Source organism: Hibiscus syriacus, unplaced genomic scaffold (assembly GCF_006381635.1).
Source record: "Hibiscus syriacus cultivar Baekdansim isolate YM2019G1 unplaced genomic scaffold, ASM638163v2 tig00110328_pilon, whole genome shotgun sequence".
Taxonomy (NCBI): Eukaryota; Viridiplantae; Streptophyta; class Magnoliopsida; order Malvales; family Malvaceae; genus Hibiscus; species Hibiscus syriacus.
In genome coordinates, this window is record NW_024062685.1 from 7,960,508 (window position 1) to 7,971,676 (window position 11,169).

Sequence of the window (11,169 nt, forward strand, 5' to 3'; positions counted from 1 at the left end):
GGACGTGAGATAGTGCACCAGTCCACCTATCATTCATACAACAAAATATTATTATTTGTCATATATTGTGTGTTGTGAGTACTATAAATTGGACGCAAAATATGTGCTAGTATATACAGTCGCACATGTAATAAATAGTAAGTGAGTATCGTTCCCACGAAGATTGAAGGAAATTGCAAGTTAAGTTAAAGCACGAAAACTAAACTATCTAAGTATAGTTAGTGTGGTGATATGCACAAATAAGAATGGCGAAACACAGGGAACTGTAAGAGGATGGTTTAGGGTTAAACATAATAAAATAAAAAATTGAAAGATTTCGTTGAAATTGTTCGTTTGGAAATTCTCTGGAAAGCTAATTATAGGTTTTTCTCTCCATCAGAACAATAGGGCCGTTATGCTCATTACTAACTTGTTGAAGAGATGAAATATAACCAAGGTATCTCTTTTTGATCAGAGGTTGAATCAATCATCAGAAAAAGAATTAGACAAAAAATTAGGATACATTATGGGAAAATAAAACTTCCATCGAAGAGAAGCAAATGAAAGGCTTTCATAAAAATTCTCGTAGAATCGAGAATGAACATATTGAAGTGTAATAGTCACCCCCACATGAAAAATGAAACGTGCATATCTATGTGATGCATCTTTCTAACAAAGCATTTACCATCAATTATATTGCTAAAGTAACCAAATTTGGTTTCGTGCAAACATAGAACAAGATTTACATAAGGTGGTGTGAAAACGATTGATATAACACGTCATTGGACGTTCATACCCCTTCAAATTTAAAAATAAAAACAATAAATAAATAAATAACTAAATACAAATATTTTCCTCCGAATTTATTCGCCAAAAATCGAACACATGTCTTTGATCAAAGCCTTAGTAATCCCACAATAATACTGAATATTCAGATTTTAAAGTAATAAATAAAGTGCTTAGAGAAATTGTATATAAGAAATATAGAGAATTCGAAAGATAGTGAGGAAAAAGGTTGATGGAGACCCTATTTATAAGAGTCATCGCACCCCTTACGAAACGAGATTAAGGGACATTGCGTTCTTGATAAGATGCACTTGTAATATAATTAATTTCAATATGTCAAAACAGACATTTCGCCTTACATAACTCGAGTTCATGGAGAATTTAATTTCAATTTTAATTTTAGATTGTATTTAAATTATATTTTATTAGGAATCTTTTATACTAAATATTTTTAAATTATTTATTTTTAATCAATATATGTTTTATAAATTATATTTAGAAATTATATTTTTTTATATTGATATTTTTATTAGGATATTTTCTTATAAAAATGTTTTTTAAAAATTAGATCCTATTTTTTAAATTATAATTTTATTAATAAAGATTTATTTTTAATTTTATTAATAAGGGTTTTATATTAATTTATGATTTTTAAAGTTTTTAAATTATGATTTTTTTCCAGTTATGCTCAGTTTCAATGCTTTCCATATGTCTAAAAAGGATCTCGCTTTTTGTATAATGCAAGGTTATTGAAATAAATACCACGATAAAATGTTGAAATGATTAGATTTTTCGTAGACTTTGCGTTTCTATACAACACGAGATGTTTTATCTAAATATTAAATTATATTATCTAAAAAAATCTTCCACGTCGGATGAGTCTCGCGCTCTATATATATATTTAGAACGTGAGATAACCCTACATGTAAAATTTAGGGATATTTTTCTAAATAATTTAGGGTGGGTCATTTTTTTTAGAGAAAATAACCTCAGTGACCAAAAATGCCTTATAATATACGATTTTAACCAACTTTTTTTGGATTTGCCAAAATGACCAACTAAATCGCAATGCGATCGATAATTCGTAACGCGATCTCCGGTATCGCAAATCAGTTTCCATATTCGCAACGTGATTCTGACTATCGCATTGCGATTTTCCAAATTCGCGTTGCGATTTTCCGACTATCGCAATGCGAATATGTAACACGCAACGCGATTCTGACTATCGCAACGTGATGCTGACTATCGCAATGCGATTTTCAAAGCGCCATTATTATCGCAACGCGTATTTTTTTTTCAAATTCCAAACACAAATATTAATATATCGGAACACTGAACCGTCCACAGTATATCTCGTAATCGTAACTCATAACCTAAAACCCTAAATCACAACTCAGTCACATCTCTATCTCTCACTCTCTAAGGCGACATCCGTCCCCATCTCTGACGAAATCAGTCCCCACCTCCGGCGAAATCCGTCTATCTCCATCTCTCAGAGCCACCCTCACAATCATTCACGGTCAGAAATGGAAAATCAACCAAATCAACCACCAAGGGTTAGTTTTTTTTAATTATTTTTATTTTAAAATTTTTGCATTATTATTAGGTTTTTCATATTGAAATTGATGATAAGTTTACTAGTAATTTCAATAATAGATTAACCATTTCATTTAGATTGCTTATTAAATTCATTCGATTGCTGCTAATACTGCTAAACTGTTTAGTCTTTAAACCCTGTGAATTTAGTATTTGTCTTTGTTTTGTCTTTTGGTTGAAGTAATGCAATCCATTCAAGTTTCAATTTTAGTATTTGAAACCGAGAATCACAACGCGAAATGAAAATCGCAACGACATAATTGCAATGCGATTTTAGTTTCGCGTTGCGATTTTTATTTCGCGTTGCGATAGTCAAATTCGCGTTGCGATAGTCATTTTCGTGTTGCGATTTTCATTTTCGTGTTGCGATTTTAAGTTTCAGAAACTATTCTTCTTCTGCAAATTGAAACTTGAATGAATTGCATTACTTCAACAAAAAAACAAAGACAAATACTAAATTCACAGTGTTGCAAATTTAAGTTTGAAGAATAAACTACTACTCTTTATGTTTATTGTTCTTGGTATATATTCACAGTGTAGTTTTTGGTATATCTAACTTGGTATGTTTATTGTTTTTGTAGAACTTTTATTCGGCTCAATTGACCTTATGAAATAAAGTAAGACTGGCCAAAATAATTGCGTCGAAGCTTTCACCTGCACAAAGAAAAATATTTGAGGATACTTGCTTCGGGCCATGGCTGAAAGTACAACATCCGGGTGGAGATGCAATGTTGACCCATCTGTTTCTTCAAACCATGACTAGCGATCTACCAGAGACTATACAACGTCGTGATGAAGAGATATGGTTTGATTTTCCACCGGCGTATACGTGTTTTGGGCGGGAAGAGTTTTGCTTAATCACCGGTCTACGCTTCGGACATGATGATGATGTAGGTCGGTACACTAGACATATTACCCGCCTATCATGGTTATCCTGGGTTTTTCCAGAGCTGTCAATGGAGAAGGAGAATTTACACGTGGAAGACTTGACGGGATTATTGAATAAGAAAGATGGTTTTACTCGGATGGATGACGTCGATGTTGTCCGAGTATGCCTTCTAATACTTTTGCATGCCGGCTTTTTAGGCAGAGAGGCCAGACAACCTATTCCTAATGATCTAATTAAATTGGTAGAGGACCTAAATGAATGGAACCTATTTCCGTGGGGTTCGTATCTATGGAAAGCTACATAGAATAAGTTGTCGTCTGCCTTTGATGATCGAAAAAGTTTGCGTGGCGATGGTTCCAACTACATTTTGTCAGGCTTTATTTGGGCCTTTAAGGTAAGAATTTTGATATAATGTTTCCAAAATTTTAATTAATTATTTAACAATTACTAATGTTTGTTATTATATTGTTTGTAGATTTGGATATTTGAGGCTTTTCCCGCCATGCAGACATATACATTAAAAACTTCTAATGATATTCCTAGGGCTATTTCCTGGAAGAGGAAACGGACCTTGCAGCAATGGGAAGATTTACTACCGTATACGACAATAAATAATGTAAGTTAACACAAATACTACCATATGTTTATAAACAAGTTATTACTAGTACACGTTTAACTTTGTTTGAGCTTTTATATTGTTAAGAGGCCAACACTCTATTACAGAGGCTGACACCCACGGAAGCTAAGCTTGCCACTGATTGGTGGCAAGCTTGTAAGCATTTTTTTGATGGCACGGATGATGAGGAGCAGCCTCCACTTCGAGAGCCATCACCTCACCCAGAGCCATCACCTGATCGACCCGACTATACACCTCCACAACGAGAGCCATCACCTATTCTGTCACATCATCGAGCCTCTTCTCCACCATCACCTCATGATAGGCAACCGACAAAGATGCCACGACGTTTATCTCCCTGTTCTCCACCTCCACGGGATGAGTTAGGGGAGTTATGTGATGAGGTCAATGCATTACGTGAGGAGGTCGGTACTTTACGCGATGACAATGGTGCATGGTGTGTTGAGGTGTCTACTTTACGTGGTGAGGTAGCCGCTCTGCGTGAGATGGTAGCATCGTTACAGGAATGAGGTTCATACTCTATGCAATGAGGTAAGTTTAATATTTTTCATATTTAACTTGATGATAAATTTACTCGTAATTTCACTTATATTAACCATTTCACTTAGATTGCTTAGTAAATTCATTCGGTTGCTGCCAATACTGCTAAATGTTTATCTTTAACCCTGTGAAGTTAGTATTTGTTTTTGGTTCTTTTGGTTGAAGTAATGCAATCCATTCAAGTTTCAATTTGCAGAAGAAGATAATTTACTTTCGCAACGCGAAAATGACTATCGCAACGTGAATTTGACTATCGCAACGAAAGAATCGCAATGCGAAATGAAAATCGCATTGCGATTCTCTCGTTACGATAGTCAAATTCGCGTTGCGATAGTCATTCGTGTTGCGATTTTAAGTTTCAGATTCTATTATTCTTCTGCAAATTGAAACTTGAATGAATTGCATTACTTCAACCAAAAGACAAAGACAAATACTAACTTCACAGTGTTGAAAATTTAAGTTTCAAGAATAAACTAATACTCTTTATGTGTCATTGAACCTGCACTAAACCTATGTTTCATTTTAAATTTTATATAGTGATTACTTCTGAATGTTATCTGATGCATTTGTGAACAATGATAATGACTTGGGTGAATACCGTGCAAGTTTGAAATATATTTGTCTTTGTTTTCACTGTTTAATATCATGTCTTTTTATTTACTAATTTATGTATTAATTTATTTTTAGCAGCCGCTAAGGTGGATGCTCTACGTCAGGTTTTTCTTGCAAGACGGAGTTCACGCATCAGACGGCGTGCACGTGCCATTACGTCTCCGTTCACCCCAATAGTGCAAAGAATCCGTAAGAAAAAGCCCGACTCATCTGTCATCGTCAAGAGGCCTCCCTATTGTTCAAGAGGCCCTATCATCCCTCAAGAGTCCCCTCCCACCGTTCAATAGGCCATGTCATCGTTGAAGAGGTCCCCCAACATTCTAGAGCCCGATTCACACGGTAATATCAATTATGAGAAACCCCCTCACGTGCCGGACATGATGGATGACTATTGGCTTTCGTATAAGTTACCGGCCAGTACCATTCCGGCAGATGAAGTGGAGAGGAAATAACTACCGGAAACAATTCTGGATAATACCCTTTGGGCTAAGACCGCAATTGATTTTTATCTACATAAGCGGAGACAAGGGTTTTACGCTGACATATACAAACTCAACGATGATATGCATTTGTTGATTGAACGGTCTTGGTGGGGTGTGTTATTAGGGGTTGAAGACAATGGCTATTTCGATTGGGGGGTAAGTCTTATATTTCTTCTTATATTTCATTTTGATTAATTTTTTTTTTAAATTTATGTAATTCACTAATATATGTCTTTTTTTGTAAAACAACATATATGATGCATGGCTGTCACGTCTTCTAATAATAAGGAAATTGAAGAAAAATAAAAAAATACGCGATATACAATTATGCCGACGTCTTTTCACGTAGTTCACTTGGAAAATCAACGACAGGAATCATATGTGTTGGCTAATGGACAAGCTAAATTTTATCCTGCATGGTGGGAGGTAGATAAGATTAGTATTTATTTGTTTAAATATTTTAAAGGTGTTCATAAATAAGTGCGCAATTTGAATTATTACATTTCGATGCAGGTGTTTATCCTGTTTTGGAACTACTCATTGGCTTCTCGTCGAGCTTCATCTCTCATCCCTAAAGACAATAGTATATGACAGCATGATAAATTACATATCATTGTCTGATTTGAGAGATATTATTAAGGGATAGAGCTCTCATTTGGCTAAATTCCTTGATATGATTAATTATTGGACTTATTCTGGAAACAAGAAGCCAAAGAAGTTCAATGTTACAGTTATCACAGATGAGACCGCGCCATAACAAACGTCGGAAGCCAGACGGGATTGTGGTCCTCTCGTATGCATGTGCTTGGAGCGTTTGACGACAAGAAGTACACAGTTTCTACCTCCTACTGATAGAGATAGAGGTGCAGTAGGCTTGTGGTTTCGACATTTTATGGCTAGAGCGATATATGCGAGACGCTGCCTACCTGCATCCGCTTTATGAAATTGTCCATAAACAATTGTAAGTCAAATGCAAGTGTTGTTAAGTACCTAGAATTCAATAATAATTTGTTGTTTGTTGGTTTTAGATGTAGAAAGTGTTATTTGAGCAAATGTTTGGTTTCTGCAGGTTAATCCTAAAGTGAGCTGCGTGAAATTGATGGATGGGCATAAACAACTGTATGGGGTACACTTTTTTTGATTGTTTAATTGATCTTAAAAGTCTGATTTGTTTAATTGATGAGGGAAAATAAGAATTATTATCATTTTTTGCTTGTTTAATTGATTTATAAAAATTGATTTAAAGTTTTTGTTTAATATGATGTGTAAATAATTCTTATTTGTGTTTGTTTAATTGATTGAAATGTAAAAGTTGAGTTGTTGATTTCAATCTGCATCATATTGAAGGCAAAGACCTGCTGGAGGTACACTTTTGCAACGCTAAACTCAAAATCGCAATGTGAAAGCCAAAATCGCAACGCGAAAGTCAATTCGTGTTGTGATAGTCTAATATGCTTTGCGATTTTCTCGTTGCGATAGTCAAAGACCCGTTGCGATAATCAAATTCACGTTGCGATAGTCAAATTCGCGTTGCGATTTTCTCGTTGCGATAGTCAAATACCCGTTGCGATAATCAAATTCGCGTTGCGATAGTCAAATTCGCGTTGCGATAGTCAAATTCGCGTTGCGATAGACAATTTCGCGTTGCGCTTTTTGCTTTGCGATAGTCATATTCGTGTTGCGATAGTCAAATTCGCGTTGCGATTTTTGAGTTACGATAATCAAATTTGCGTTGCGATATTCAAATGAATGTGTAATAAGTGATAACAACTGAACATATCATAGCAATGTTCAAACTCAAGTTACTAATACATGCCTAACTGAAAATGTTAAAAGCTTACACATAAAATACATATAATAGTCAAATTCGCGTTGCGATATTCAAATGAATGTGTAATAAGTGATAACAACTAAACAGATCATAGCAATGTTCAAACTCAGTTACTAATACATGGCTAACTGAAAATGTTAAAGTTACACATAATACAACGTTTGCATTTAAAAATCACCTAAGTTAATAGTCTCAAAAGGTGAAGCCGTTGTGATTGGGATTTTGATTTTGATTGTTTTGATTGCCTTTTTCTGACACCATATGAGCTTTGGATTTTGATGAGGATCCATATTTTGGTGGAGGAAAAGATGATTGTGATGGCACTGGTGATCCACATGTCAACCTTGTATGACCACTTTCCTTGCACTGACTACATGATCTCTTCTTCTCTTCACCCTTAGACGGTATACGATCGTGACTTTTGGTCGGCCAAGTAGCCTTCTCCATGACTGGTGGCAAAACTGTTTGTAAGTCATCTGGTATGTCCCACTCAGAAAGATGTGGAATAGGGTAGATAATCTCGGCATAAGTCTGTCGATATACTTCTGTAGTGTAGCAATCCATAGCGTATGCGCTTGAATCATCTTGGTTTAGATGAAGCAACTTTTATAACATGCCCACAAGGATAACCAGATGTTTTCCATTTTATACAACACGTCTTTGTATTTAGATCGACAAGCCCATTTAAGTTATATCCAATACTTCAAACAAAGTGTTTGAAACATGGTTCAACTCTCCATGACGTTGACTTCACAATACATTTCGTTATCTTTTTTTCAGTCCATGGTGTTACACGATGTTCCAATGTTCCTGTAATTTAAATAAATAATACTTAGTAAAATATATGATAAGTTACGAATTTAAAGAAATAATACATGCATGGTTTCTTTTCTTGATTACCACTGTTGAATAGAGGCTCGAAAAAACTCCATTAACATAGTAATGGGTAATTTCCGGGAATGACGACTTAGAGCGTGATTGATTCTGCACTATTAGACGTCATGAAACCATATCTTACTCCAAGTTGATGTACTCTTGACCATCTTTCAAACCCGACATCTTCTAGTGTTTGAGCACACTGAGGCAAAACACGTCTTAAACAATTTATATGCTTATTAAAATTCACTTCTCGATAAGCTTTTACCGCCTTCCAGTATGTCCATTTGTGATTTTTATACCAGCAGACCTTGATTTTAGATTCTATAAATGAACACACAAAGTCTATGAAAAGCATATGGGAAACACCTTCTAACAGCGTTGTCAATTGAGTTTGCCCTATTGGATATGATTGTCAAATTGCTAATAGGACCTATGCAATCCCTAAGATGCCCCATAAACCATGTCCATGAATCAGAGGTTTCAAATTTGCCAACCCCGTAAGCTATTGCCAGTATCCCATTGTTAGCATCCATGGCTACTGCTAATAAGTTTACTCCAAGGTATCGACCTTTTAAATGTGCTCCGTCAACTATATAACTGGGGCGCATGCAAGTAATAAACGAACGAATTTACAAAATCATATACACAAGAAATATAATCATTTAAATGTGAAATGCATGTAACTAACAAAAATGAGTCAACAAAATTATATTGATTTACTAACCGCAGCACCAATGGCGATAAACAACAACTCAAAGCGTCCATCTCTATCTGTTTTGATATGAGTTACCGACCATGATTTTTCAGCTTTAAATTGTGACAATAAGCCAACAGTTGGGCAAACGATGCTTCTGGCGACCCCCTCAACAATTCCAAGGCATAACATTTGGCTCTCCAAGCTTGAGAATATGAGATACTAATCTTGAACTGAGCATTCATGTCAGTCATAATTTCATGTCCCCCGATATACCCTGCCATTCAAAAACATTAACTCAGCCAAAAAACAACCCAACACGTTTTTGTTTGCCTGTCTATGGTGAGGAAAAACTTGGGTTCTTGAACATGTATGTTTATCAATAAAAGTCCTAACTTGAAACATTTCGCAATCTTTTATCCTCTTTGCAATCATACGCCACGTACAGTTTTTGTCAATCATACACCTTGTTTCGAAACGATCTTTGCTTGATTTGTTAACTTTTAGTTGATAGCCATCTTCCACACATTTCGTATACAAAGTTATCTTCAAGTCTTCCTTGGTATCAAAACAATCATCTTTCTTGATACGAATAATTTTTGTGTAATAATCAACTGCTATTTTTACAAACTCTTCTTCCGGTATCTAAAGTAATTCTGGCATATTCCAGTTATACTCCCGTGGCATTTTCTTCGGGAACTTTTCTTCAGGGATTTCTTCTTTTTCTTCTTCAGGGTTATATGAATTACATAATGGATGTTCAACATGTTCATTCACAGTCGTAACTTCCTCCTCATTATCATCAACAACCTCTTCCTCGGCAGCGGCTGTTTCATCATCAAAATTCGGGTATTTACCAATATCAAAATCATTACACGCAGGGTCTGTTTCTTCTTCTGAAACATCATCAAAATCCGAGTATTGACCAAGATCAAAGTCCGGGTATTGACCAAGATCAAATTTCGAATACCAACTATTACTCACAATTTTTTCTGTTGGCTCATCATCGTCTAACTGGTTAATACGAAAACCGGAATTTGGTGTTGAAAGTTGATTGAGATTTGGATTAGGGAAAGGTTGTGGGTTTTGAGATTGTGTTTGGTATTGGAAATGTGGTGAAACAAAATTTGCTTGGTGATGAAATTGTGGTGGAACTATTAAATTTTGAGCACCATAAACTGGGGTTGAAAAACTTAGTTGATTACTACCCGCTACTGACCCAACTTCACTACTTCTAGGTTCAACAACATACAATGTAACATCATCTTGTGAAACACTAATGTAAGCAATTAATCGTTCAACATCTTCATTGCCGGTTAACAAATAAACTTTACCTTTTCTCTGATAAGATAGCCTAAATCCACTTAAGGGCTCTAAATTCAATTTATTTGCAACACGTAACATTAGAGTTTCATAAGTTAATTTTTTTAATGACAGTTTTAGTTGAAGATTCATGGGTAAAGGCATATATTGTAAAACACCATGAACATTATCCCATAACCCTCCAAAACACAAATCTATCCAAACATGATCAACATTAGATGATTTCATTATTGTAAATTAATTTACTAAACAAACGAGTTGCGAAACTAAAACCTGTTACCGGATGGGGAAGGATGTCGTTGGATATAGGAACGGATGTCGCCAGAGAGAGTGATAGATGGAGATGAAATGAGTTGTGATTTAGGGATTTAGGTTATGAGTTGTTTATGCTGCGTAGTTATATACCTAAAACATTTGTGTTGCGAAACTAAAACCTGTTGCGAATTTGAAATTCAGTGTTGCGACAGTCAGAATCGCGTTGCGACAGTCAGAATCGCGTTGCGACAGTCGTAAAATCGCAACGCGAATTTGAAAAATCGCAATGCGATAGTCAGAATCGCGTTGCGAATCTGGAAACTGATTTGCGATACCGGAGATCGCGTTGCGAATTATCGACCGCATTACAATTTAGTTAATCATTTTGGCAAATTCAAAAAAAATTTGTTAAAATCGTATATTATAAAGTATTTTTTGTCACTGATGTTATTTTCTTCTTTTTTTTTTTAAATAGAAACGCCTAAAATAATTACGTTTGGCGGGCACATTTTTTCAAGATTTGGTTAGATTCTAAAAGTTGGAAAAGCCCTCCTCACATTCCCTCCAAAAACGAAACGTTCCCTCTCTCGTCTTCCCTCCCTTTTTAATTTTTAGAAGAAGATCGCTCCACCTCTTTCCCCGCTCTGTCTTTCGTGACTCTGAGTT